Source organism: Chiloscyllium plagiosum, chromosome 14 (genome assembly GCF_004010195.1).
Source record: "Chiloscyllium plagiosum isolate BGI_BamShark_2017 chromosome 14, ASM401019v2, whole genome shotgun sequence".
Classification (NCBI taxonomy): Eukaryota; Metazoa; Chordata; class Chondrichthyes; order Orectolobiformes; family Hemiscylliidae; genus Chiloscyllium; species Chiloscyllium plagiosum.
In genome coordinates, this window is record NC_057723.1 from 50,746,581 (window position 1) to 50,773,941 (window position 27,361).

General features: G+C 39.6%; 1 protein-coding gene across 7 annotated transcripts in view; it reads right to left on the reverse strand.

Moving 5' to 3' along the window:
• Positions 1-4,493: 4,493 nt before the first annotated feature.
• Positions 4,494-27,361, reverse strand: part of ergic1 (endoplasmic reticulum-golgi intermediate compartment 1) — a 135,860-nt gene continuing 112,992 nt past the window's right edge. For 6 of the 7 annotated variants that reach the window (XR_006313634.1, XR_006313632.1, XR_006313633.1 and 3 more), the window contains exons 11-12: positions 5,770-5,819; positions 4,494-5,256 (exon numbers count right to left, since the gene is read on the reverse strand). The gene's annotated coding sequence lies outside the window, so the exon portion shown is untranslated. The remainder of the gene's footprint in view (positions 5,257-5,769; positions 5,820-27,361) is intronic. The other variant, XM_043703794.1, reaches the window with a different exon arrangement.

Below are 27,361 nucleotides of genomic sequence, written 5' to 3' on the forward strand. Positions count from 1 at the left end.
AAGTAGTATAGCAAAAGCAGTAAAGTAGAAGAGAAAACAAGTTTGTAAATACCTTTAAATAACCCGTTCCAATCACATGGAATAATTGTGTTGTATTGCATAATTGCACAAATGAAGTTTAAAATTGTTTTTCTGAAACATATCCACTTCCTTTCATTGACAAACAAGCTTACTTACTCTCAGAACAATCACAATTAATCTTTCTTGTCCCAGTTTTCAAACATATCTGAGAATAGAAAGAAAGCATGGAATCCCAATAATTGATGTAATTAATATACATTCAATCTCACAGTTTAAGTGAGAAAAATTACATTAGCAAGAGAACACATAACTATGTCTAAAGAAGGGTCTTTGTTCAGTGAACTTTGTTGACAGAAAATATTTTCACTTAATTCATGCAATAAGATAATAATGGAAAATGGCAGAATACCAAAGATTTTTCTTTCTATTTTTCTTTCTACTGAATCCTATTTATGTACTTTTATATGTTGTCTTTACACAAGTGACCTCATTTTAAAACGAGGCAAAAACAGGATGTACAATCATCCCTTTCAGAGAACATTAAATGTACAGATGATTTAGTAAGATTAAAGGAGGTCAAAGCATTTCCTTTATCATATATCGACTTAGTAAGGTAACATGTTATCTGTGCATAGGATCACCCAGGAAGTCATGATAATATTTGGTGGAATCATCGCTGAAAGTAAAGCAAGCAAACACTGTCACTGTGTTAAGGGGTTGGTGTGGTGTGTATGTAAAAATAGAAGTTTTAAAAGTTAAGCTTTGACCAAAATTTCTGTATATCCTAACATTTCTTTCAATGGCTTGCTATCAAATGTTTTTGGATTATATGCCTGTTCAGCACCTTGATCGCTTTGTTATGTTAAAGATGCTTTACAAATATAAGTTTTTGTTTCCCTGGATATTAATCATAGAAGAAACATTTGTTTTTGCTGACAATCTAGATTCACTCTCACAAACCACAGTGAAAGAATAGCTCAGATTAAAAATGGTTCAATAGTTATTGATTGTACCTCGATTAAACACGTTAGGTGCAGGGGTAAATGTAGGGGAATGGGTCTGGGTGGGTTGCGCTTCGGCGGGTCGGTGTGGACTTGTTGGGCCGAAGGGCCTGTTTCCACACTGTAAGTAATCTAATCTAATCTAAACATAATGGCCCTGAAGTTTCAGAACCAGCAAGGGACCAGTAAACCTTGTCTACTTATGGCCTCTGTAATGCGCAATGCTGCAGTCAAAATCAAGTGACCTCCAATCTACTATTCCGCTAGTGCGTCTGAGCACTAAAGCACTGCACCACCTGATGGTCAAATATATTTAATTTTGAATACAAAATGATGTCTTGTCTTTCAACCGTAACAATAATGCCTGGCAGGCACTGAACAAAAACTTGAAGTTTTATCATTATTCCACTATAATTGGTCCAAACTTGTGGTATTTCTTGAATTCCTTTCTCATATACTAATAGCTAGAAGCTGCAGATTGCATACAGTCACTTTAAATACAGCAGCTATTCACATGTCACACAAAGAGCATACATTACTCGAAAATAGGTTAACCACGATGAACAATTTTTAAAGTTGAGTAAATATAAAAGATTCTCAGAAGTCTCTTTGCTTTTGGTTTCCACTTTCCTATTGGTATCGAATAGCAACACCAATAAAAGTGCCACAGAGAAAAAGCAAAAATATGCGTCATGAAAAAACGTAAGGACTTATATAATCTTTTATGGAAAAAATATTAACTGAAACGTGGGATGAAGTCTTTCATTTCCAGATAATAATGCTACACAAAGTGGTTTCAACAATGCCTCTAGCAAAACCAAGTGTTTCTCTTTCGTTCAGAAGAACAACTCTACTTTAGCATGTAGTGCTTCAAAAAAAAATTTGCATTTTGAACTTGCATAATATTTGTGCTTCTAATTTCCTATTGTATTTAAATTGCTGGCATCATTGGCAAGAACCACAGTTATTGTCCTCTGTTCTTGCCCTGAGAAAGTTGTCATGAACCTGTTTCATAAACCATTGAAGGTTTTATTGATATAATTGAATAGTTTACTAAAATGATATAAAGGTAATTATTTTATAATGGGATTTATTGAATTTATGTTTGTGCATTACTTATTTAATGAAAGCTGGAACATAATGTTAGTACACTTTGAACAAATAGTGTGATTTAAAAATACAGGACCCTTCAAACTATATATACAGTGATAAATCAGAACTTTGTTGAAATTGAAAAACAAAGTTTAAAGCAAACTTTCAATTTATATTTGAAACTAACCTAGTCTGATGTGCAGGTCCAAAGATGTGCAGGTTTCGTGAATTGACCAGGCTAAATTGCCCATAGTGTTCAGGGATGTGTAGGCTAGGTGGATTAGCCATAGGAAATGCAGGGTTAAGGGGATAGGGTAGGGGGGTGGGTCTGGGTGTAATGCTCTTCAAAGGGTCGGTGTGGACTTCATGGGCTGAATGGCCTGTTTCCACACTGTAGGGATTCTATGATTCTATAATGGAATGAAAATCTCTTACCATTGACAAATTAGGAAATTCTGCAAAATGAATTGAACTATATGTACTGTGAATAAACTATCATTTCTCTCATTTTCACTGAGGTTCCTGCTGAGATTGCCCATACTAATGATGGAAAGTTAGTTCAAAAGAAAGAAATAACTATAATTTGATTTAATAAGGTCTTGTGGCAGGGACTGAGCTACATTTCTGCTGCAATATAACAGAGCAGTTTTTTGCGTCTGAGCCATAGAATGCAGCATTTCTTACTTATACAGAGATTTCTGTCAGGTAGGCAATAACAGACCTGAAGCTTTGTCTACTTTTTTCCCAGATCTATGTCATCTGGGTGCAAACAAATTACATGATTTAAAAGATTGTAGAAAGTGGACAGAAGTGAGGTATACGCATAGCTGTTATACATCCAAGTAGCCTTAATCAAATTCACAGTTCTTCAAACCTAAGATCTCCCATAAAACTCGTACAAATTGATAGAACTCCTCCATTTCCCCCATTCCCTCCTGCCCTGCGCCACCAACAATCACAACCTCAACTCCCACTTCTTCAGTAGGACCTACCAACTTTAAAATCATTCCTCCATGAAATTCATTGCATGTAATTGAAAGGAAACATAGAAGAGATTAAAGCCTTAGGAAGAAAATGGGAGTAAGATAAATATCCAGTTAAAAGAAAGATGTGATAAAAGAAAAATGTCTCTCTTGTTTATCACACAACTATGCAATGAGTTGTTAATTCGGTAATGCTAGTTGAGAACATTCTGTTTTCAAAATGATATGAAACTCATGCATTTTAAGGAGTAATGCGTCATAATTTCCCCCAACCTCCATCTCAAGTATTTCCTTCTAAAGTTAAATGTGAATCAGTATGTTAAAATTCCTGCACTCTATAGTGAAAAAGAAACAAAACTGCATATGATCCTAATCAACTTGGAGTTGTACCTGTGCCATTTCAAAATTGCTTCAAGAAGCTGGAATCAGTCAACAGTTCCCAAGGAGCTCAACAAGTCCATACATGTTGTGCTGGTACATTATGTATCAGCACAACTGCTGAGGAAATGTAACCTCATGCAATAAGCATGATTGGAATGCTGACTCCCAGTGCCTCCAATTTCTCGAGTGTAATAGCAACATAATCCAAAGTCTTTAGGTCACTGTTTTTGTTATCCCTAAACACCCAAATATATTTTCAACAAAACCAACCAATGCATGCACGCTTACACGTTCCACATTCCTAAAATGATGATACATTGAATTATGGAACTTGTTCAAGCCATAAATGTTTACATGATGACTAACCGTGAAACGTTTGCATGCCATTTTTAACATTTCATACGTAGTTAACATCTCGTGCAAATTTAAACCGAGCAAAGGCTTTTCTCAAATCCATTATTGCTTTACAATTTTGGATTCAATTCTAAATTTGTTACTTTTGCAGCATTATTTAATTTATAATTACTGTTTTTACAGAGCTAGAATTGACAAAAAGGATTATAAATATTTTTGAATGAAAAGGTTAAGAGGCAACAGCAAACTAGAAGAAGTGTTCACAAATGCACAAGATTCATGTGTTTAATAAATTTCCTTTATTGAGAAAATGCACTAAAAAGCAACACAGAGATTGGCTAGAACTAGATAAAGAGATGTACAAGTTTATTATTTGTTCCCATAATTGTCATTTTGAGAAATAAGATTGAGTAGTTTTAACTGATTGTTCACATTCACTCCATAGACATACTCAGGTGGGACAGTCATTTGGGCGCATGACTTGGTTTTTAAAAGTGATCTTATGAACTAATGAATGATATGAGTCACTCAGGTCTCAGTTCTTGTTATCCTTAAGGAGTCAGCTTGTCTTCATTCACCGTAGTCGGCTCCAATTTAACAAACCTACCGTTTGGGGACTGATGCAGAGATTATATAAAAAATCAAGAAAAAACATTTGTAAATAAAATGTGAAAAATAAATGGTTTGATGTGTTTGAGTCACAGCATTTTTAATGTGTAGAATTTTAGGATTTGGAAGCAAATGCACCATCTTTGAAACAAAGCACACCCTGATTTGGAGAAAGAGAAGTACTTTCATACAGACATTATCCTTGAACACAAAAGTATAAAAAGAGGGATTCTCACACAAGTTGTGCAATGAAGAGAAAACGAAATATCCAATTTACTCAACATATGAGGAAGTACCTAAAGGTCAATTGACCTGACAACTCCAAACTAACTGCATTAACTAAATTGGTTACATATTATTTCCACTTAAGTAAATTGCTGCTTTAAGAATACTGTGCTCACTGCATTGCAGGAACTTCATATTAGGAATTCAAAACCATGGAATTAAACATTTTAACAAATGCTAATAGAGAGTTTGGTACAGAGTAAAGCTTGCAATGTATCCTAATCATAAGTAGAAACCATCTCTTAAAATAGCAATATGTAAAGTTGTTGAATTTTCTATGCTACAAGGTATTTTCTGACTCTGCGGAAGATCACCAATTTGGGAAAGTGCTTGTGAAACAAATACTTTAGAAATTGGACTGAATTTGAACTCATTTCATGCTCAGAGCTTAGAGCAAACACAGGACTTCCATCTGTTTGAATGGAATAGAATCCAGGATCCAGGTGTAAAAGGTGGCAGTCTGCCTCGCTCCTGTCTATTCTTCATATTCCACATTTCCTCACCCTCCGAGCTACGACAAAAAAAGCAATCTGTATCAAGATGAAAAGAACATTTGTATGTCACACACCATCAAATTGTTTAGGAAAAGGCTTGTCAGACATTATCGAGAATTCGTAAGAATCTATTCTAATTCACTATTGTTCCTTTGCGTAATAAAGTGTTCTTTTGTACACTGTTGTTCCATTGTGAGATTTATCTTTCATTAGGACAACTGTAACATTTGCTTGAATACATAGTAATAAAGCCAAAGTCGACTGTTGCATCACGTATGAGAACATGAACTTCTCTAATCTACATATTAAGAAACACTGACATCAGGGTACAGCACATGTGACAGTTGCAGAACAATTCTAAATGGATTGGCCAATACTTAAAGCAAGCTTTTATCTATGCAAAGGTTCCAGACTCTGCTGCCAATCATCACTGACTGACAAAAAATTATGGTGCTATAGAATTAATATATTTTGCTGCAACAATGAACATTTTTAAAGCACAGATTTCTGATGCAATTCTGTCCCAATTAAAGATCTAAGGATTCTTACCAATGGAATGCTTTCATTCAATTTACGCCTTACTCATATCCTGTGCTTATCTGAAAAACATTGCAAGAAGAGTTTTGCATAAATGGTGTTTTTATTCATAGAGAATTTTCTATTTTATCAAGTGTAATGCTGGTACAGCAGCAAACATGTCATGTCATTGATAAACAATCTGTATAGATATCTCAATTTCTCCTGATAGTAAATGATTTTAGACAGTGGCAACAAATCAGTTAAAATGTCAGTGATTACAACGCATAATGGTCATATAGCTTTGCGTGCAAATTGCATATTCATGTAAAAGAAAGCTTACTTTTATGATTCAGAATGAGTACACAGCATATATGATATTCCCAAGCTAAATAAAAGAGGGGGCACAAATCACAAAGAAAAATCCTGAAAAGGTGAGGATTGGACTAGGAAGGTAATTATAGAACTAATCCTTTCAGGGAGATTTGACAATATGCTCCCTGGAAGAGGACTCATATTTAATTATTAAAAAATGATTGCTTCACTTGTTTAGTTCAAAACTTGAATTCCTTCAAATGATTTTTCTTTAAATTAATATTTTAGAAAAAATAGAGTAACATTCTCACAATTCACTGTTTCCATACCAACGACAGTGTTTTGTATAACCAGTGGATCTTATTTACTCCTGATTCTGCCTGAAAAATAATTTAATAGTTCAACTTTAGATAAATAGAAACAAACAATAGCTTCTTTATCCCACCCAGGCTGAAGTAAATTAGCGTTGTGAGACCATGAGGAGTAACAAGCTGCATTAAGCATTTTAAATAAGGTGGATTTATGTAGCAGGGTTTAGACACTAATATTGATTAATCCAAATTAAGCCATGCAATTTCTTTAAGATTATTTTGTGCATTTTCTGAGCTGAATGAGTTTTGTTAATGAATTTTTCACCAAGGTTGCAAACCTAGCTACAACTGTGAAATTCCATATCAAAAAATTCCCAAAAATGATGTGTTGTATAATTCACAGATCATCATATAATTAAAATCAGAGGGGACAACTTTAAGATAACTGGTTTTATCAATCACCTGATGAAGGAGCAGCGTTCTGAAAGCTAGTGCCTCCAAATAAACCTGTTGGACTATAACCTGGTGTCGTGTGATTTTTAACTTGGTTTTATCAATGATCTTTTTTCCAAGTTTGTCAATTATTGTAAATTAATGACAATGAGAATCATCTTTGGATGGTGGGCTGGTGAGAAATGAGGAGGGTCCAGGCATTTCAGCTGCATTAAAAGCATCTAATATAATGAACAGAAAATACACAGTTTAAATTTATAAGACACCCCTAAAATAGGAAGATGTCCAATAGTGCTTCACAGAAACAGAGTCAGAGAAAAACTGACACAAAACCAAAGAATGTTAGGAAGAGTGACTAAGAGCTTGGTCAAAGAGGTACGTCGGAAGGTGGGTTTTAAATGATGATAAAGAAGAAGAGAGGTTTGTAAAGATCATTTGGATTAGCCAAGTGAATTTAAATATTGCCATCCAAGGAGCAGGAAATGCTCACAGTTCAATAGCCTGGTGGCAAATTCTAATCTGAATGTTAAAATATACTAATGCTTTCTTCCAATGAATCACATGGAGAAAAATATTTTAATGTCAAATCCGTAACTGAAAGGGGCCAGACACAATTTACATGTTAAAGAGTACTTTGCAAGTATATACAAAATAAATAAGAGGTGCCTTGGGGATTTATGCTATTCACTATTCATAGCAACATTGAAAATGCATCTGTAAAGAATGAAGCTCAGATGTGGCTGGGGATATCACACAACACACATTTTTCTTAATAATTATCATTGACTGTGGAAAGAGATATGGAAGTTAATGTTTGGAGCTTATTCTATTGACGATTGCATGGATTTTATTTAAACTCTTCTAGTCTTTTTTTCCCCTTACTGTCTTAAAGGCACAATTTATCACTCGACCAGTTCAAACAATTGTCCACTATCCCAACCAAGTGACTGTTTTTGGGTGAGTAAGTGTGATTTAACCATGTGGGGAACTAAAGCAGATACATTCTTGCTAACATGAATCAAGTTTCAACAACTGACATCATGAATGGAAACTGTTGTGGGTAGAATTCCTCAATCGTGATCGTGCTGAGTTGGATTTTATGGTACCTGATAATAAGAATTTTCTGTGCAATCATTTTGCTTCGAACCAACAACTCTGAAGCATTAAAGGTGAAAGAATCATTCATTAGAAAATATCTTGCATAGCCTTAGAAAGCCTCAGAGAGTTTTAAAGCCAGCAAAGTAGTTCAGAAGTGTCATCACTATTGTAATATGGGGAAATGAGCAGCTAGTCTGTATGGTGTAATGACCAGATAATCAGCTTTTAATTATATCGATCGAGGAATAAATATTGGCCAAGACACTCTAATAACTCTTCTGCTCTTCTTTGATTAGGTTCACGGGAACTTTAATGCCTGAGATGGCAAACAGGACTTTGGTTTAACATTTCATGTGAAATGCGCCACTTCCATGGTTGGCCTGCCAGGCTGTTTAAAGTCTCTGGAGTGAGACAAGAACCTGTGACCTTCTGACTCAGAGGCAACTGAGCCTCTACTGAGCTAAGGCTGTGAGATTATGAGGTAACTCAAGAAACACAAGCAGCCAGACATTTCCCATTATGGCATTCAAAATCCTGGAGCAATTCAGCACAAGATGTTTCCTGTTAGCAGTACTTTCTTGGCAAACAGACCAAAAAATGCTGCTTATGAAAATCATGTGATGTAATCAATTGGGAATGAATACCTTTACTCATTTTCCCATTCCTACTTTACAAGATCTTGTGGAATGCAGGGGTGGGGTGCAAGACAAAGAATAAAAAAAAGATCAAAATCCCTTGGAAAAGAACCTTCGAAGTTTTATGCTGATGATTTAAATATAGCAATACAGACTTTCTGAGTGAGGCGAAAGAAAATAGAGTAGGCTTAAAAAGTGTGATGTTAAAGTGGCCCCAATATTAATTCAAAACAGTTTCCAAGCTGAGGTAGAGTGGTTGGTGAGACTATGTACACAAAACTGGAAAATAAAGTTACTGGACTGGATTTTCTGAGTTCAAATGCAGTGAATCACCAAGCCTTGCTTCCTGGTCTGTCATTACCAAACTGAATACAAGCACACCCACATGATAATCCAAAGTCCACATATGAAGCACCTGTATAGAAATGGAATTTTTAACACTTCCCTTGAATTCTTGCTGACTGAAGCTAGGAACAGAAGCGACATACTTTTATCCCAACAAAGAAACCTGCTATTCCCAAGAAGGTGAGGTCGAATGAAGCTAAGAGTTGAAAAGTGTGGTGCTGGAAAAGCAGAGCAGGTCAGGGAGTCTGCTGTGCTTTTCCAGTGCCACTTTTCGACTCTGATCTCCAACGTCTGCAGTCCTCACTTTCTCCTTGAATGTAGCTACGGTGAGCAGCACAAAAAGCTGTTTTTGAATGTAATGCTGGACATGGTTTAATGACCCAACCAGGTTAGCAAAAACAAAATCAACCATTTTGCTGATTCACCTCTATCGTTGGTGCAATTTCCAACCCTTCTTCCGTCTTGCCAAACGTAATCTATCAAATGACTCCTCACACCCATTTAAGTTTCAACATAACCCATTCTTCAGTTTCAGTGCACTTCCACTCCTCTGCATATGTCCATCAATCACTGCCACTCAGCACCATTTTTGTATCTGCTTGATATGTCACCTTTCACAGAATGCACTGTACCCACTGAGTGAGTATATCCTCCACAGTCTTAGTTTATTTCTATTCCTTGCAGAAAAGTGTCCAAGGTGCAAGAAAAATAGAGGGACAGAAATGAAGGTGGGATGCTACAATATAGTCCAGCTCCCAGATGCAAAGAAGAGTTATACCTGTGACCTCTCTTTGTTTTACATGCTGCAATGCCAACCACAGCCAGCTTATGCAGTTTGCTGGCAGCACTCTCTTCCCTTGACTTGGTCTAAAGATTTCCTTAGTTTATAGTGGTAGAACAAAACTTTTTGAGTGCCTTAATAAGAAATTCTTGTGTTGAACAAAACATAGTTTATTGCGTGACAGCAGTCAGGTACAATTCACATCACTTGGTTGGATATGGCATGAAGCCTTTTTTGTTTGTCTAAGTGCCAGCTGAGTTTTTTTGGAGGGATGTTTGCTGTGAGGCCTAGCAGGATTTCTCACCCTACCTAACAAACTCACTTCACTAACTACCGACTCTACCCCAAAGGTGTCCCTTGCACTTGATTCTAGCCCCATTTTGCCATGCACTGTCCCCAGAACAAGTTGCCATTTGGCAGGTGTCCACCAAAAGACCAGCATCCCTTGTGCCCTCACCGGGAATCTGATGGTACAGCAACAACAAAGCCATTCTGCTTGTTGCACAGAGTTAACATAACTAAAACTCCTTACAACTCCATTCTCTCACCCTAGTCACTGTTTAACCACCAGGTCACTCAGTTTACCATTCTTTATCTATATCCCACTTGAAAACCCTCTCTAATTCATTGCTACTCTGTTCCCAGTGCCCAATGTAGTCCAGATCTTGTCATCATCCAGTAAGTTAAAGTCATATACAGGCAAGCAATTGGACAATTCCAAATGTAGATTTGATTTCCATCCAGCAAAAGGGAACACAAACAAAATGAATAGAGGCTGCAATTCACCCCACAATGTAAAACAAATGTTATCATATACAGCTGTTCTACAATCAATGACGGTGTGGTGTCCCCAACTCCCATGTTTGGAAGGTGTCAGTCCTGCCCTGGTTTTTAACACCGAACACAATCAATCTCTGTCACGCACAAGAAAAACTTTCTCCTTCCTCGTGTCCTCGCTTCCTCTTTGGAAGACTGCTCCATTCTCTCACTTCCTCAGCATTCAGCACTTTGTCCCATTGTGTGGAACATAACACAACAGGATGAGGTGGCACGCTCCGTCTGGAGTCCCACAATCCCCAACTCCCTCCTCCCTCAGACTGGTCCAAACAGTGAAAGTGCATCTTCAAGAGAACTATACTCTGCTCCACCCTCGCTCTGATCAACTTGGTGGAGGTGCTGAGACAAGTGAGTTGCCTAGGCATTGCATCAAAATGATATTGCCTTCTCTGTTCCAATAACCCCTTTCCCAGACCAACATCGATCACTTAAATTTTCATTGTACTCAATAATCATTGTATCTATCGTCATAGTTACATGACAAATGATTAAGCAATTTCCCCTCCTCCCTCAGCACGTATTGACATTTCACAAGTGATCAAATGATTTTGACCAGCATTCACTTCCTTTTAAGTCAAGGCCGCTAACTTCTGCATCACTGAAATGACAATGTTTGATTTGCAAGCACCAATGGTGTGATGCAAATCACCTCTGATCAGCATTTCAATGCTGAACACATTCACTCTGCACGTATTGCAGATGGGCAAAGAAATGATCGCAAATGAACTGTAGTTGGAGATTTCAAGCACATGTTTCATTTATGTGCCCTTTCAAAGTCCAATCACACACCAGATGTGCATTTTTACATATTAGCACAGACTCTACCCACGTTGAGCATTGTCCCCACCAATTTCCAGTTGCATTTTACATTTACAGAATGACAAGGGCTGGCAGGATTGCCCCACTCAAAGTCAAAATGAGACATCTCTCTCAGTTATGGGTATTTCCCTTAAGCTTTAAACAAAACCCAAGTTCTGGAATACAAACAAATCATGAGGCCCTGTTGTGGGTAAATCACCACAAGGTACATTTAATTCAGCTACTTACTAATAGGTCTCACAGACAATCCAATTAATGGTGAAATCTGGCCAGGATTTCAATTAACAGTGATCCATCTGTGGAAGTTTCCAGTGTTCAGTCCTTCTGCAGTTTTGTTCTTCCAAGTTCTGTTGTTGAGTTGTTCTCGTGTTGGATTCTTATAAAGTTTTCTCTCTTTCAAGTCTGTGATATCCTATAGATTCTTCCATCCCCAATATTAATTATATTTTCGAAGACCACAAGTGTGCAGCTTGCTTTCTGATCAGAAATAGCTCCTTTGTTCCTTGTTACATTCGGGGTTAGCTGTCTGTTTAAAACACAGCTTTTTCCTGCAATTAACACCTTTACATCAGAACATTACTTCGGAAGGCAGGTTTAATTCCTCATTTATCATAAAGCTGGAGATTATCAAATAAGTGTTATCTTCTCTCTCCCAGGAAACAGTTTGTTTATGTTGTTTCTGGAGCTTCTTCTTTCCAGGGATGGTTAATTCACATGTTGCTGCAATTCCTTTTATAACCATTTATCATTGCTCATTTCATCTCAAGAAAAAGCTTGTTCCAGAGACAGAGTTATTGCTGCTTCTTTCAATCCATGAACAGTTATTATAGTTATGAGGTTTCCACTGTCACACCACATCATTTACCATACTGGTCACAAAATGATTAAAATAAACAACAATCCGTTAGTACTACTCAAAATCCATTCACTTTAAAGTGATGTTTCAAAGCTGTTTCTAAAAGAAATCACCATGGCTCCAGAAATACCTGCATTTAATTAATTTCGGACATACAGAAAACCCATCAGTTACTAATTCAAAAACACAGAGATACAAACTCACAATAAACAACATTAAAAATTATACATATCATTATACCACTTACATCACACATTTAACAGGCAACAATACCCATAATTGGCAATTTGCTGCTGAGAAACTCACTTTGGGACCTAGCAGACACATAAAACATGCTCCCGATATCAACAGAAGCATTACTGTATGCCTCATCTATTCATGCCTCAAATTTCACTATAACCCATGTCAGTCAGGCCCTTTAAGGTTCTGCCCACCATCACTAAAATGATTGGGATATCAGCAGATGGATATGGGATGTTGGACAGCTGTAGTACAAAGCTATTATGATACTTCAGGAATGTGCTATACAAATCGACCATCACTGATTGTAGTTGCATCTTCTTAAACACTTCCATGCCTGTGCATCTTCTGATCCCACCTCAGCCTATCACCACAGCTTTGGATGGTGAGTGATTTTGTCTTTCAATTGTTATGGACTAGGCCAGACCACTCAAAACATTCTTAAACAGGCAGCCCTAGACCGAACTTTGCAATCGGTAAGTTTACAGTGAAAATTACCCAGAGTAAGATAGCTAGGTTGACTATTAGATTTTGAAACAGACAAAATTTTTTTCACAAAATTACACAATGAAACACAAAGACCAGAATAAAGAACCCCTACAGAACTTAGCCTATCCAACTAGACTTAATCATGCTGTTCTGAATACACAAAAGTCCCAAGAAACAAACTTGCTTTAAAACCCAATATAAATGGAACACACGCTTACAGGTTGAAGTTGAAGGGCAGAAAAGAGAGAGAGTGTCCACACTGAACTAAAACAGCCCTGCTCAGCTCAGCTAAAGAGCTGACCCCTCCCCTCTCCTTTTACAGGTCACTTCTAAAGCATGACCACTTTGGCCTGAAGTCTCATATAGACAAAAGGCCTCTCAAAATCCTTTTCATCTTTGGACCAAACCAGACTGATCGGCAAGGGCACATGGTAGGTGGGGGAGTGCGGACGGTGGGTGGGGTGGATGGGGGTTGGTGTTGGACAGGGTTAGGGGCAGGTGAGGCTCGTGCGGGGTGTGCTGCTGCCTAGTCTCCTGGGGAATGGACTTAGCAAGTGCTCACTGTGTCAATCACATTGAACTGATGGGGGGGGCAGTGGTGGAGGCTTCAGCAATGCCGCACGTCTATTATAGGAGGAGAAAGTGAGGTCTGCAGACGCTGGAGATCAAAGCTGAAACTTTATTGCTGGAACAGCACAGCAGGTCAGGCAGCATCTAGGGAACAGAAGATTCGACGTTTCGGGCACATGCCCTTCTTCAGGAATCTATTATACACAAGTGTGTGCCTGCTCAGAAGAACTCTGAGACAGAGAGAGTGAGCAAAGCAGGCAGAGGGAAGAAAAAGGAAACTTCAGAAACCTCCGAGCCCCAGAGGAGAGGCATTGAATCAATTAACTCAAGAATCAATTATCCAAACGAAATAGTGCCCACCCATCTTGTTCGGATAATTGAGATTCCTCTGTATAACCTTACTGAGAAGCCTCTTCCAAGGATGCCCGCGTTGAAGTTCTCCTTCCTCTATAATGATCTCAGTGAGTGTCTCTCACTGCACCCCCAAGTCATCTCCTCTGCCCTGAAGACCTCTCCATCTTCCATCGCTCCTATCTGTTCCACCTTCCACTCCGACCTATCACCATCCCCCCCATCTTCATCCACCTATCATATTCCCAGCTACCTCCCCCCTGCCTCCAACCGTCACCCCCACCCCCACCCCACCTCCCATTTTTCCCTCAGTCCCTTTCAGCCCATTCCTGATGAAGAGCTTGTGCTTGAAACATCGACTCTCCTGTTCCTCGGATGCTGCCTGACCAGTTGCGCTTTTCCAGTGCTGCACGTTTTGACTCTGATCCCCATCATTTGCAGTCCTCACTCTCTCCTGATCTGAATTAAGACTCAGTTCTTACAGCTTTCTTCTTCATTCTGCTATTAATTAGCTGAAGAGACTGAGTCAATAATCATGCCCCACTGTTCCACAATTGTTATAACTGATATCATCACAAATGTATACCATCACGTGACCATCAAAAGTGACCAATTTATTTGTCTGACTGCTTTTCAGGACAAAAGCAATTCGTACAACAGGCAACAGCAACAAAATTTTTTTTTTATTGTAACACACTCAACTTTAATTAATAAAATCAATGAAAAGAAAGGATTTTTAATCTATTACCAAGCAACTTAAAATACACCCCTTCAAAACCCTCAGAAACACACACTCAATGATGATTAAAGTGGACACAAGGCAAATGGTTCAAAACAAATTGTATGGATGGAAAACTAATATACACGTGGTAAACGAAACTATGGCAATCACAAGCCTAGATATCAAGGGCGGGTTAAATTGTCTCCCTCAGACGTTTGTAATTTTTAGCACTAATGACATGCTACTGTCTGTGGGATGATGGTTGTTCTTTGATTCAATGGTTGATCAGGTGAAGTGAGGTCTTTCTTGTTTTGGAATTCTTTCCTTTAAGCTTTCTTTATTTTTCTGCCTTTTTTTCAACACAGAGATGTAGACCGAGAGAGAGAAGAAAGACGGATGCTTTCAGCTTGAAGCTTCTGGAAGATTTTCTCTTCTTGCTCCGAATGCTTGTCAGCACACTGCAGCACAACCAATCAGAGGGCAGCTGTCAGGCAGAATTGGTGCCATTCAATCTGAAACTGTTCCTTCCCACTTCTTCAAATATTAATACAGTATTGCACACTGCAACAATATGAGCATTTGATTTTCAAATTGCAAAACTCTATAAATATTAGTAATCCAGTTTCCATTTCAGTTTATAGTTTCAAAAATAATATATGGTTTTGAATACCACCCTGTGGGAAACTTTTAATGGCTTGATCTTGGCATCATAAACATTTCTGAGAAGCTTTGGAAGTTTGTGAGCGGGCACCAACAAGCTGAAATGTTTTTGAGAAAACATTGTGTCACAAAGCTAGTCCCTTTTTTTCTAAAAGCTGTTCCTTGGCTCAAGGAGATTCTGTCCTTGATTTTTTACAGAGGGGCAATAAATCAGACTTAATTGATATTATCCAATTTGGTCTCTATAAGAGCCCCATGAACCAACAACACCGCCTCCTTTTAACAGGCAAGTATCTCAAGTCTTGTGAAATGCAAATTGGCAACCTTGATTCAAAACAATGTTTAAATTGATTAAAAGTCTCCTTATTATCATATAATAACATTCAATGTTATTCTCAGTGCTAAGGGCTGCACAGTGGCTCAGTGGTTAGCACTGCTGCCTCAGAGTGCCAGGGACCCAGGTTCAATTCCAGCCTGGGGCGACTATCTGTGTGGAGTCTGCACATTCTTCTCATACCTGTGTGGGTTTCCTCCCATAGTCCAAAGTCATGGAGGTCAGTTGGATTGTCTGTACTAAGTTGCCCCATAGTGTGCAGGTTAGGTGGGTTAACAATCATAAACGTGGAGTTACAGGGATAGAATGGTATGCTCTTCACAAGGTCAGTGCATACTCAATGGGATGAATGGCGTCTATCTGCACTTTAGAGATGCTATGAAATTGCCCACTCTAAATGATTGTGCTACTCCTGCGAACATGTTACATTTACGCAGCCAAAGGTGCCACAGTTAAACCCGTGGGTGGAGCCAGGTTGCGGTCACATTCTAACTTTATCTCAACCTAAACCAAACCCAACCAATCTCAGAGGTTAGCCCTCACTCATTATACTTGACAAATAGAATTTATTTGCTATTAAAAAAAGACTGCCACACTCAATTCTATCAATTTTGTCACTTGATAGGGCTCTCAAATGAACACAAATGAAATTTTGATTATCATGAATTTATATGAACATGACAAAGCAAACGCTTTAAAATATTCTCTGCTCAGCTCAGCCAGGGTGGGAAATGGAGTCTTTCAAATCCCAATAACCAATGAATCTATTTGTTAAAACAGCCACGTGGCAACATATGAAAAGTCATAACAAGAAAGGAAATGCAGAAGATATTCAAGACCTGGATAAGTGAGGTTTTAACAGAAGACTATTTGAATCCCCAGGGAGTGATGAACAAAGCTAATACATCAGTGAAAAAACAGACCAATTTAAATCTTTTTCAAATGTTTTCAGCAATAAAATATTTTAAATCTTCACTGTTCTACCCACAACCCAAAACTGACGTCTATTCATTGTCATAAAGAATGAAGATGAATTGAATTGAATTGAATTTATTGTCACATGTACCGAGGCACGGTGAAAAGCTTTGTCTTGCGAGCAATACAGGCAGATCACAGAGTTAAGTAGCATAGGTAGTAAATAATACGTAAACAGCGGCAAAAACAAAAACACAGGTACAGCCGAATGTTAAGAGGTTGAGAGTCCATTCAGTATTCTAACAACAGTAGGGTAGAAACTGATTCGAAACCGGCTGGTGCCTGTGTTCAGGCTTCTGTACCTTCTGGTAGAAAAACATTGCCAGGGTGGAATGGATCTTTGATAATGCGGGCGGCCTTTCCTTGACAGCAGGCCTGGTGGATGGATTCTATAGTTGGAGGTTGGCCTTTGTGATTGTTCGGGCTAAGTTCACCACTCTCTGTAACCGCCTCTGATCTTGAATGGTACAGTTGCATACCAGGTAGTGATACATCTAGACAGAATACTCTCGATGGCACAACTATAAAAGTTGGAAAGGGTATTTGCCATTATGCCAAATTTTCTCAGCTTTCTGAGAAAGAAGAGACATTGTTGGTGCTTTGTAACCAGTGCGTCCACATGGGGAGTCCAAGAAAGCTTGTTGTGGATGACCACTCCCAGGAGCTTGACACTCTCCACTCGTTCCACTTCTGTGCTGTTAATGTCTAGGGGGGCATGAGTAACATCCGACCAAAAGTCAATAATGAGTTCCTTGCTTTTGCCGGCATGGAGAGCTAAGTTGTTCTCAGAGCACCATTTTTTCAAGTCTTCCATCTCCCGGCTGTAGTCTGGTTCATCGCCATCTGAGATTCAGCCAACTATGGTTGTGTCATTAGTGAACTTGTAAATGGCATTAGTCTTGTATTTGGCGACACAGTCATGGGTATACAGTGAGTACAGTAGGGGCTGAGTAAGCACCCTTGGGGACTCCAGTATTGAGTGTTAGTGAGGAATGAAATATTGTCCCCAATCTTCACTGATTGTGGTCTGTGGGTCAGGAAACGGAGGACCCAGTTGCAGAGAGTGGACTTAGTCCGAGATCACTAAGCCTAGTAATCAGTTTCAAGGGGATAATAGTGTTGAAGGTTGAACTGTAGTCAATGAGTAGGATTCTTACATAACTGTTCTTGGTGTTAAGGTGTTTTAAGGAGCAGTGAAAATCAAGTGATATGGCATTTCAGGTGGATCGGTTGGTCCGATAGGCAAATTGGAGTGGGTCAAGAGTAGTGGGGAGGCTGGAGTTGATTAATGCCATGACCAGCCTTTCAAAGCACTTCATGACCACTAAAGTTAGGGCCACTGGGCGGTAGACATTGAGACATGCTGCATGAGCCTTCTTAAGCACAGGGATGAAGTTGGCTCTCTTGAAACAGGCAGGGACAGGGGCCTGCTGTAGGGAGAGGTTGAAGATGTCTGAGAAGACCTCTGCCAATTCATCTGCACATGCTCTCGTACTCCATCTGGTCCCATCGCTTTCCTTGGATTCACATGAAGGAAACTGATCTGACCTCTGATGCAGTGACTGTTGAGATAAACTCATCAGGACTTGTCAGAATAGGTGTTACTTCTCTGCCGAAATTCTGCTCAAAGCGAGCACAGAAGGCATTGAGACAATCTGGGAGGGATATGTCATTGTCTGCGATCTCACACTGTCTCTTTATAACCTGTGATGTCATTCAGTCCTTGCCATAGTTGCCGGGTGTCTGTCTGGGTCTCTAGTTTGGACCGGTATTAGTCCTTGGTTGTCTTAATGGCTCTGCGAAGGTCATACTTGGATTCCTTATATTTGAGTGGGTCTCCTGATCTGAAGGCCTTCTGCCTAGTTTTTAGCAGGTTCTGTATGTCCTGATTCATCCAGGGTTTCCTGTTAGGGAACACCAAGATTGACTTCCTCAGTATGCAGTCCTCCACACACTCGCTGATAAAGTCTGTGACGATGGTGGCATACTCGTCCAAGGTACCTGCGGACTGTTTGAACATGGCCCAATCAGTCGACTCCAGACAGCACCGGAGTTGATCCTCTGCCCTCTCCGACCAGCACTGGACCTGTATCTACGAGGGGGTCTCCTGCTTGAGCTTTTGTCTGTCAGCCAGGAGAAGAAATATGGCATTGTGGTCAGAGTTCCCGAAATGAGGACAGGGAATGGAGCTGTGGGCATCTTTTACAGGGGTGTAGCAGTGGTCTAAAGTGTTCAAGCCCCTAGTGGGGCAGGTAATGTTCTGGTCGTACTTTGGCAACACTGTCCTTAGATTGACTTGATTGAAGTAGCCAATTACAATAAACATGGGGTGTTCTGTCTCCAGTGTGTTAGTACAGCACATCCAGAGCTTCCTCAACCTTTGGCTTGTGGCGGTATGTACACAGCAGTTAGTATAGCAGTGGTAAATTCCCGTGGTAGATAGAAAGGGGGCATTTGATGGTGAGGAATTCAAGGTTTGTGGAGCAATGGCTGCCCAGGGCTGCAACATCCATGCACCACAGGTTGTTGGTTAAAAAGCAAACCCCTCCACCCTTTGTCTTACCCGTCTGTACGGTCCATACGATGGATAGAAAAACCATCAGCCTGAAACGCGCAGTTGGGAATGGATGGGTTGAGTCAGGTATCTGTGAAGCAGGGTGCGCAGCAGTCCTGCAGTTCACACTGGAAGCTGAGCTGTGATCTAAGTTCATCCACCTTGTTCTCCAGAGATTGTACAGAGATGAGAAAGCTACATTATACTGTATCTCATTTTGCCAATAAATGGAATGTCAATCTTTGGTGTTTTAAAGTCTGTTGTGCCTTGCATTATTTTTTAATGCAAGAAACTGGCACAAAGAATAAGGTACACATTGATTGAAAGTTACTAATAAAGCATTTGCTTGCATATTTTTATTTTTGCTATATTGTGAATGATGGCCAAGAGGTAATTTAATCCCACGCTTTCATTACTGTTGTTCTGAAAATGCCCATTAAGGGGTGAACAGAGAAACGGTGTAGAGGCGAGACTCTTTACTTTCCTTCATTTTGAAGAATAGCTGACCTCTAAGCCTGCCCAGAGCACTAATGGCCTGGACTTATTCTGGTGGACTGTATCCAGGTGCCTGTATGTTTGCCCCTGTATCCCACTGCCACCTGTATGTTCATGAAGGTATTGGAGCCAAACAAATGTCCCATCCACCATCAGAACTATTTTCAGTTCTCACCTACCTCTGCTTCTGGCCCCAGTTGGAGTTTCAAAGTTCTGCTCCAGGAAATATCTGTTGGTGAAATGGTAGCAGGAAGTAATGAGAGGGCACCCAGTTTCATGAAATTGCTTCGTAAACCCTGGGCTGACAGTGGAAGGGGAAAAAGAAAATCTCTTCGTCCCAGGGAATAAAAGATCTTCCAGTCATCCATATCCCTTGCAGTGGGAACACATTATTGAGAATGCTACTGCCAGGAGGCTTGCACCAAAAGCATCAATATAAAGATGGTGCTGAAAAATGGTATTGAGGTAGAAGATTGAGGTAGAAGATGAACTATAATGTATTTGAATAGCAAGTAAAGTTCAAAGGGGCTTAATGGCTAACTCCTCCTCCTATTTTCTATCTTCCAAAGTATATATTAATTGTATTAGGAGAGAGATCTCCTTGTACCAGAGAGAGAAAGAAAGCAAGAGAGAGAGAAAGAAAGCAAGAGAGAGAGGAAAGAAAGAGAGAGAGAAAGAGAGAAAGAGAAAAAGAAAGAAAGAAAGAAAGAAGGAAAGAGAAAAGAGGCATGAACCTGCTTCTTTGAGTCCAGCAACTTCAAAATCTCCAGACTGTTTTCAGTAAATAGCCAGACAGTCAAAACCAAACCAAACCAAACCAAACCAAACCAGAGAAAAGCTGAGCTGAGAACTGGCCACTCCCCTCTCATTGTACAAGTTTTTTTTTAACTTAAAAGCTTTTTGTATGAGGCAGTATCTGTTAATTATAATCAAACTGGCCCTAAAACCCATGAAACATAGGCTTTTTGGGGTCTTTGTCTTTTATGACCTCTCTGGAAAAAAACAAAGACAACATAGCCTTGTTAAAGGAGCAGCATCGTCACACAGAGCCAATGTGATTATAGTTTCAGAAATTGTCCTGTCCTACCAATCCTTGTATATAGTTATGTTCAATAAAACCTTTTAACATTCCCGAATGTAGAGCTGATCTTACTAGATGGTGGCAATGGTGACAGGTTCATAGATCAAACAGGAAATAGCACAAAGCTTCTGAATTGAAGTCCAGCAACAGTTCAGTGTAAGGGAAAAGAACAAGGTCAGCAACCTAACCCACAGGAGAGGGGGAAAGTCTGGAGAGTAGTCCAAATGCAGTACGGTGCAGCAGTGAAGGTCTTTTAGAGCAACCAGATCACCAGATAGGTTTGTCCGCCAGCACAAGGGAAGACCAATTCTTTGTCTCAGGTGAGCAATGTCTTCTGCACTAACTCACCTATAAAAAGAATTATTGATGATACAACAATGCAGACAAGCTGAACATGAACCAGAATCACCAAGGGTGATGTAGAACCAACAATGCCCTGTGGTAGGAACAGCAGAAAAAGCACCAACACCCAGTTTGGAAGTTTTCCGAGATGGCACATAGTTTCCCAAAGGTGGGAAGCGCACATGGCCCACAACACATAAAGCCATGGCGGCAGCCACAGCAGTATGTCTTCATTTGGCCCATGTTAAGAAAATACAAAGTAACATTTTTGAAAGGCAAACCCCATACAGCCATTTCATCCCCTCAGGAAACTTACAGACAAGGAGAGTCAGTGTTGGAGATGGATTTCTGACAATGGACACTTCCAATTGTATAGAGGCTGGAGTCACTGTTCTGTCAGACAGCAATAAATGGCTGAGGAACTAATCCTGCCACCTTCATCTGTCCAAGGAGGAACTAGCTTAATGTCAAAGATCAGCTTCAAGCAACAATAAAACACAAAGGCAAAGAAACTTTTGAAATACCACATTATCTACAATAAACTAGGCTCACTATTCAGCAGAAGAATCTACATGGTACTTCACCTCATCCTTAAAGCAAACACATTTAACAGTCAGAAACAAGTGAATGAGTTGAAACAACAATTGCCAAAACTCTTTGAAGATCTGAAAAAAACAAACATTCCATATCACATCACACTGAAAGCAGATGCCAAATCTATATGTTTGTTCTCACACAAAAAGGTGGCATGTCCACTTAGAATCAAGGTAAAAGAGGTGACTGAGCTCAAGCTCTGAAAAGGACTTATTTCAAGAGGCACACCACCAGCCACCTGATTCTCTGCAATTGTGCTAGTGTTCAGATTATATGGAGCCATTAGAACAAGGTAGCACAACAAAAGATACATCTAATGGCATCTATAGGCAGAGTTTAGCCAAACTTGTAAACAGCACAATCTTCAACAAGCTAAGTATGAATAATAGCTTCTGACAATTTCCCCTATATGAGCACTCCAAACCTCTACCCACATTCCTCGTACTCCATGTACATTATTGTGTTAACAGCCATGGGGCGGCATGAAGGTTCAGTAGTTAGCATAGCTGCCTCACTGCACTGGGGACCCAGGTTAGTTTTCACCCTTCAGCAACTCTGGAGTTTGCACATTCTCCCCATGTCTGCTTGGGTTTGCACCGGGTGCTCCGGTTTCCAAAGATGTGCTGGTCAGGTGGATTGGCCATGGGAAATGCACGGTTACACCAATAGGATGGGGGTGTGGGTCTCAGCAGGATGCTCTTCAGAGGGTTGCTGTGGACTCGATGGTCTGAATTGCCTATTCCACAATGTAGGGATTCTATGATTCCAAACTGTCAAGCCTACTCTTTGGCATACCCAACAACTTCCAGCAGATGATGTCCAACATATTAGGAAGTAGGTAAGGTGTCACATGCCACACAGAACACTTTCTCATCCTTGGATTAACTAAAGCCCAATATTATGGCAGATTAAAGGTCTCTTGGGAGTGTTATAGGGAATTGACACAAAATAACAAATGTGAATCGTCAAAGTCAACAAGTAAATTTTTAGGCCATGTTGTTCAAGTAACAAGAAGAGAAAGACAGAAGTTATATTTAGACAGTCAGGAATACTACAGAATGACTAAAGGTTTAAGGAAATGGTGAACCAGGTGGAAAACTTTTACTCAACTTAAACCAATTTTCAAACAATTTTCATGAATACACATGTTAGGAGCAGTAATAGGCCATTGGCTCCTACAGTCAGCATTTGACTCAATAAGTGCTGGCTGGTCTATTTGTGACCTCAAATTCACATAATCTTAATCAAGAGAGTCATACAGTCATAGAGATGTACAGCATGGAAACAGACCCTTCGGTCCAACTTATCCATGCCAACCAATTTAGTCCCACCTACCAGCACTCGGCCCATATCCCTCCAAACCCTTCCTATTCATATATCCATCCAGATGCCTTTTAAATGTTGCAATTGTACTAGCCTCCATCACTTCTTCTGGCAGCCTATTCCACACACACCACCCTCTGCATGAAAAAGTTGCCCCTTAGGTCTCTTTTATATCTTTCCCCTCTCACCCTAAACCTATATCCTCTAGTTCTGGACTCCTCCACCCCAGGGAAAATACCTTGTCTCTTTACCCTATCCATACCCCTCATGATTTTATAAACCTTTATAAGGTCACCCCTCGGTCTCCGATGCTCCAGGGAGAACAGCCACAGCCTATTCAACCTCTCCCTGTAGCTCAAATCCTCAACATCCTTATAAATCTTTTCTGAACCCTTTCAAGTTTCACAACATCCTTCCGACAGAAGGAGACTAGAATTGCATGCAATATTCCAGAAGTAGCCTAACTAATGTCCTGTACAGCCGCAACATGACCTCCCAACTCCTGTACTCAATACTCTGACCAATAAAGGAAAGCATACCAAATGCCTTCTTCACTATTGCACTGCAGCAATTCACCAAGGCTCTATTGATAGCACCTATCTAACCTCCAACCAAGAAGGCAGATACATGGGTAGACCATCACCTGCACACCCCTTCAAGTTACATACCTTCCGGACTTGGAACTGTATTGTTGGTTTGTCACCATTGCTGGTTGAAAATTATGGAACTCCCTTCCTAACTTTACTGTTGAAGGTGCTACACTCCAAGGACTGCAGTGGTTTAAGAAGCTGGCTCATCACCACCTTCTCAAGGGCAATTCAAGATAGTCACTAAATGCTGGCCTAGCCATTAATGCCCATAACCTGTGAGTGAATAAATTTTAAAAAGTAATCATTTGAGTTGACTTTGTGCACATTAGATATTCTATGACATTGTGTACATCCAATATTGTTCGACATTATGTACATAAGCTATTGTGTGGCTTTCAGTATATCAGGTATTGTGTGTGATGTTCTGCACTTCAGACATTGTGTGGCATTGTATTGAATTAATCTACAATCACAGTTTTGTATTCATACCTGGCAAGTCAATTAAAGTGAGTTTGGCAAACAAGTACATTTATTCATAAAATTATTTATATTCCAATTGTGCCAAGAACATAATGTTCAACTCCAGAATAAATTATGGTCACTAAATGGATTTGCCTCACAGTTATATTAACTCCTTCATATTCTAAGATACCTTTTGGATAGCTTAAATTAGTAACTTATCTATATGTATTTCTCAATTTTTCAGGTGCTTAAAGGAAATGTGAAGTCTGATTTTAATTGCCCTTTCAAAGCTACTAGGAGCTGCTCAAACTGAGCTCTCTCCACAACAGTCATTTGCAAGGAAATGAAATGAAGACAAGGTTTCATCCAACAATCTGTGGTCACAAAAGGAGGGTTCAAAAGTCTTATTCTCAACAAGGAAGCTCCTTTTCCACTACCTGTATTTATTCTGGAAATCGATATTTTATAATTTTGTGTCAAACAGAGAAATGAAATAGTCCCAGGTCTATCCTATCAGATTATTTGCTTTTAAATTAATGCCATTACAAATCATATATTAGTTACACTTTCCTCTCACTACTTGTAACTTCATTTATTGTAAAATATATGGCCCAAAAGTTACTCTGAAATACAAAGTTGCAGCTACTTTTCCTGGATGACTATTGGCTTCATCTAGCAAAGCACTTGGAAATATTTACTAGCATTTCAGCCAAAAATGGTAATGGGACATAACTATATCCGTTAAAGGATCTGACCCTGGGTAATTGAGATTGGAAGCACAACACTTAAGCTTAGACACTAAAGTCATTTTCTACTTGAGATTATTAAGCACTCTTGTTAGCTTAAGTATACTTCAGCGCAATAATCAGAAGAATACAACAGAGAAGCAACCACAATGAATCAACCACTTAGTGAGACAGACTGGGAGATCTCAAGTGATTTAGAAGCAGAAAAGCATTGTAAGGTTTGATGGCTTTTCTAGTTCATTAATTACCTCTGTCAGTTTTCTTCGTCAACAAGGACTGAACTGACTAAACTTCAAAACTTAATGCACAGATAATTGTTCCAATGCTGCAATATTAACTAAATTAAACATATTATCACTAACTTAGTGTACAGGTAAAAATATAGGAGACCAAATGAAAGAAACCTGACATTATTATCTTGTATTTACTGAGATTTAATGAAGATTAATAAAACAACGATTGAGTGTGGGGGTTGGGGGTGGGGGGGTGGGTGAAGGAAGGGAGACAGTCGGTGGAGATGGAGGAAAATACAGATTAAAATATCAATTTCTCAAGTTATACTGCGGCAATTACATTCCAGGCTACCTTATAAATATATTATTAATCACCAAGTCTAGGCTATAGGGTTTTGGATGAAGTAAGTACTCACCAGAAAAAATTGACAAAACCTACAACAGATGTTGCTTTTCTGATCCTGGTGAATTAGAAATGTTTACTGAGCTGCAACAATGTTTAAATAACATTGCAAATGTATTTAAAGCATGCACTGTATCAAATACTTTAAAAGCATTGGCTTTAATGCTGAAGTCATGAAACGAGGAAACCTATTTTCCGGTAATTTTTTGTTCCTAATCAGCTTTTGACAAACCAAGTAAATTCATCCTTGTGGAGCAATTCAAGATGAAGCAGACTCCTTCTTCCAATGAATAGAGTAAGCTTCATTATACAATCTCGTGGAAATGTTAGCACTGCTTTAAAAATCTATTTTAATAGGCTCTCAAGGAATACTGATATGATTTAAAAACTTCTACGAAGAGAAGCAAACCACAGAAGTGGAAAGATTTTGTACATTTGACTTCATTGAAAATATTCCTTTCATATCCCTTCTTTCCTCTCTTCCTTCACAATTCTTTTTTAGTTGGTTATGGAATGTGGGCATTGCTGAGTAGGTGAGCATATATTACCCACACCTAACTGTCTTGGTGAAGGTAGTCATGACTATCTTCTTGAATTGCTGCAGTCCTTAGAGTAAACAAACACTTACAATGCTGTTACAAAGGGAGTTCCAGGATTTTGACTCAGTGACATTGAAGACATAATGGTGCGTGGCTCTCGGGGGAACTTGCAGACAGTGGCAAATCTATGAGTCTGTTGCCTTCAAAATGGTAGGAGTTGCAAGTTCGGAAGATGCTGTTGACATGTCACTGCAGCATATCTTGTAGACATTGTTGGAAAGGCGAATAAATGTGGAAGCTGGTAAAGCTGATGCTAATGAAGCAGGATATCTTGTCCTGGGCGGTGTCAACCTCCTTGAGTGTTGCCCATTAAGGCAAGTGGAGAGTATTCTATCACACTCCAGAACTGTGCCTTGTATATTGTGGATAGGCTTTGGAGAGTAAGGTGTTGAGTATTCATCACAGAATTCCTAGCCTCTGCCCTACTCTTGTAGCCACTTGTGGCTTGTGTTTTTCAATTCTGAACAGTGCAGATAGTACAGGATTCAGGGACAGTAATATCATTGATTGTCAAGGGGCAATGTTGGGATTTTCTCTTGATAGAAATGGTCATTCTTGTCTCTTCCGTGGCACTAGTGCTATTTGCCACTTTTCAGCTTAAATCTGTATGCTTTCCAGGTTTTGCTGCATTTGGACATGAGCTTCCTCAGAATCTGAGGAGTTGCAAATGGTGCAGATGTTGTAAAATTATCAGTAAACATCCCTGCTTGTGACAATATGGTGGAGGGAAATATTATTGATGAAGCAATTGAGGATGGTTGGGCCAAAGACCCTACCCTAAGAATTTCCTGAGGCTAAGATCATTGACCTCCAACAACCACAACCATCTTCTTTGGTGCTAGGTCTGACTCCAAACAAGTTTTCCCTTTGATTTCCATTTCCATCTAGCTTTGCAAGAGATCCTTGATGTCACATTTGATCAAGGGTTGTTTTGATGTGAAGGGCAGTCACTCCCATCTCACCTCTGGAGATCAACTCTTTTGCCTTGCTTGGACCAAGTGTTGAGGGGCTGATGAAGGGCTCTTGCCCAAAATGTCAATTCTTTTGCTCTTGGATGCTGCCTGACCTGCTGTGCTTTTCTAGCACCACACTCTTGACTCTGATCTCCAGCATCTGCAGTCCTCACTTGCTCCCAGGTGTTGAGGAGCTGTGGCATTGCCCAAACTAATTGTTAGGAAAAAGGTAATTGCAGGGCGGCATGGTGGCACAGTGATTAGCACTGCTGCCTCACAGCGCCAGAGACCCGGGTTCAATTCCCACCTTAGGCGACTGACTGTGTGGAGTTTGCACGTTCTCCCTGTGTCTGCGTGGGTTTCCTCCCACAATCCAAAGATATGCAGGTTAGGTGAATTGGCTATGCTAAATTTCCCGTAGTGTTAGGTAAGGGGTAAAATGTAGTGGTATGGGTGGGTT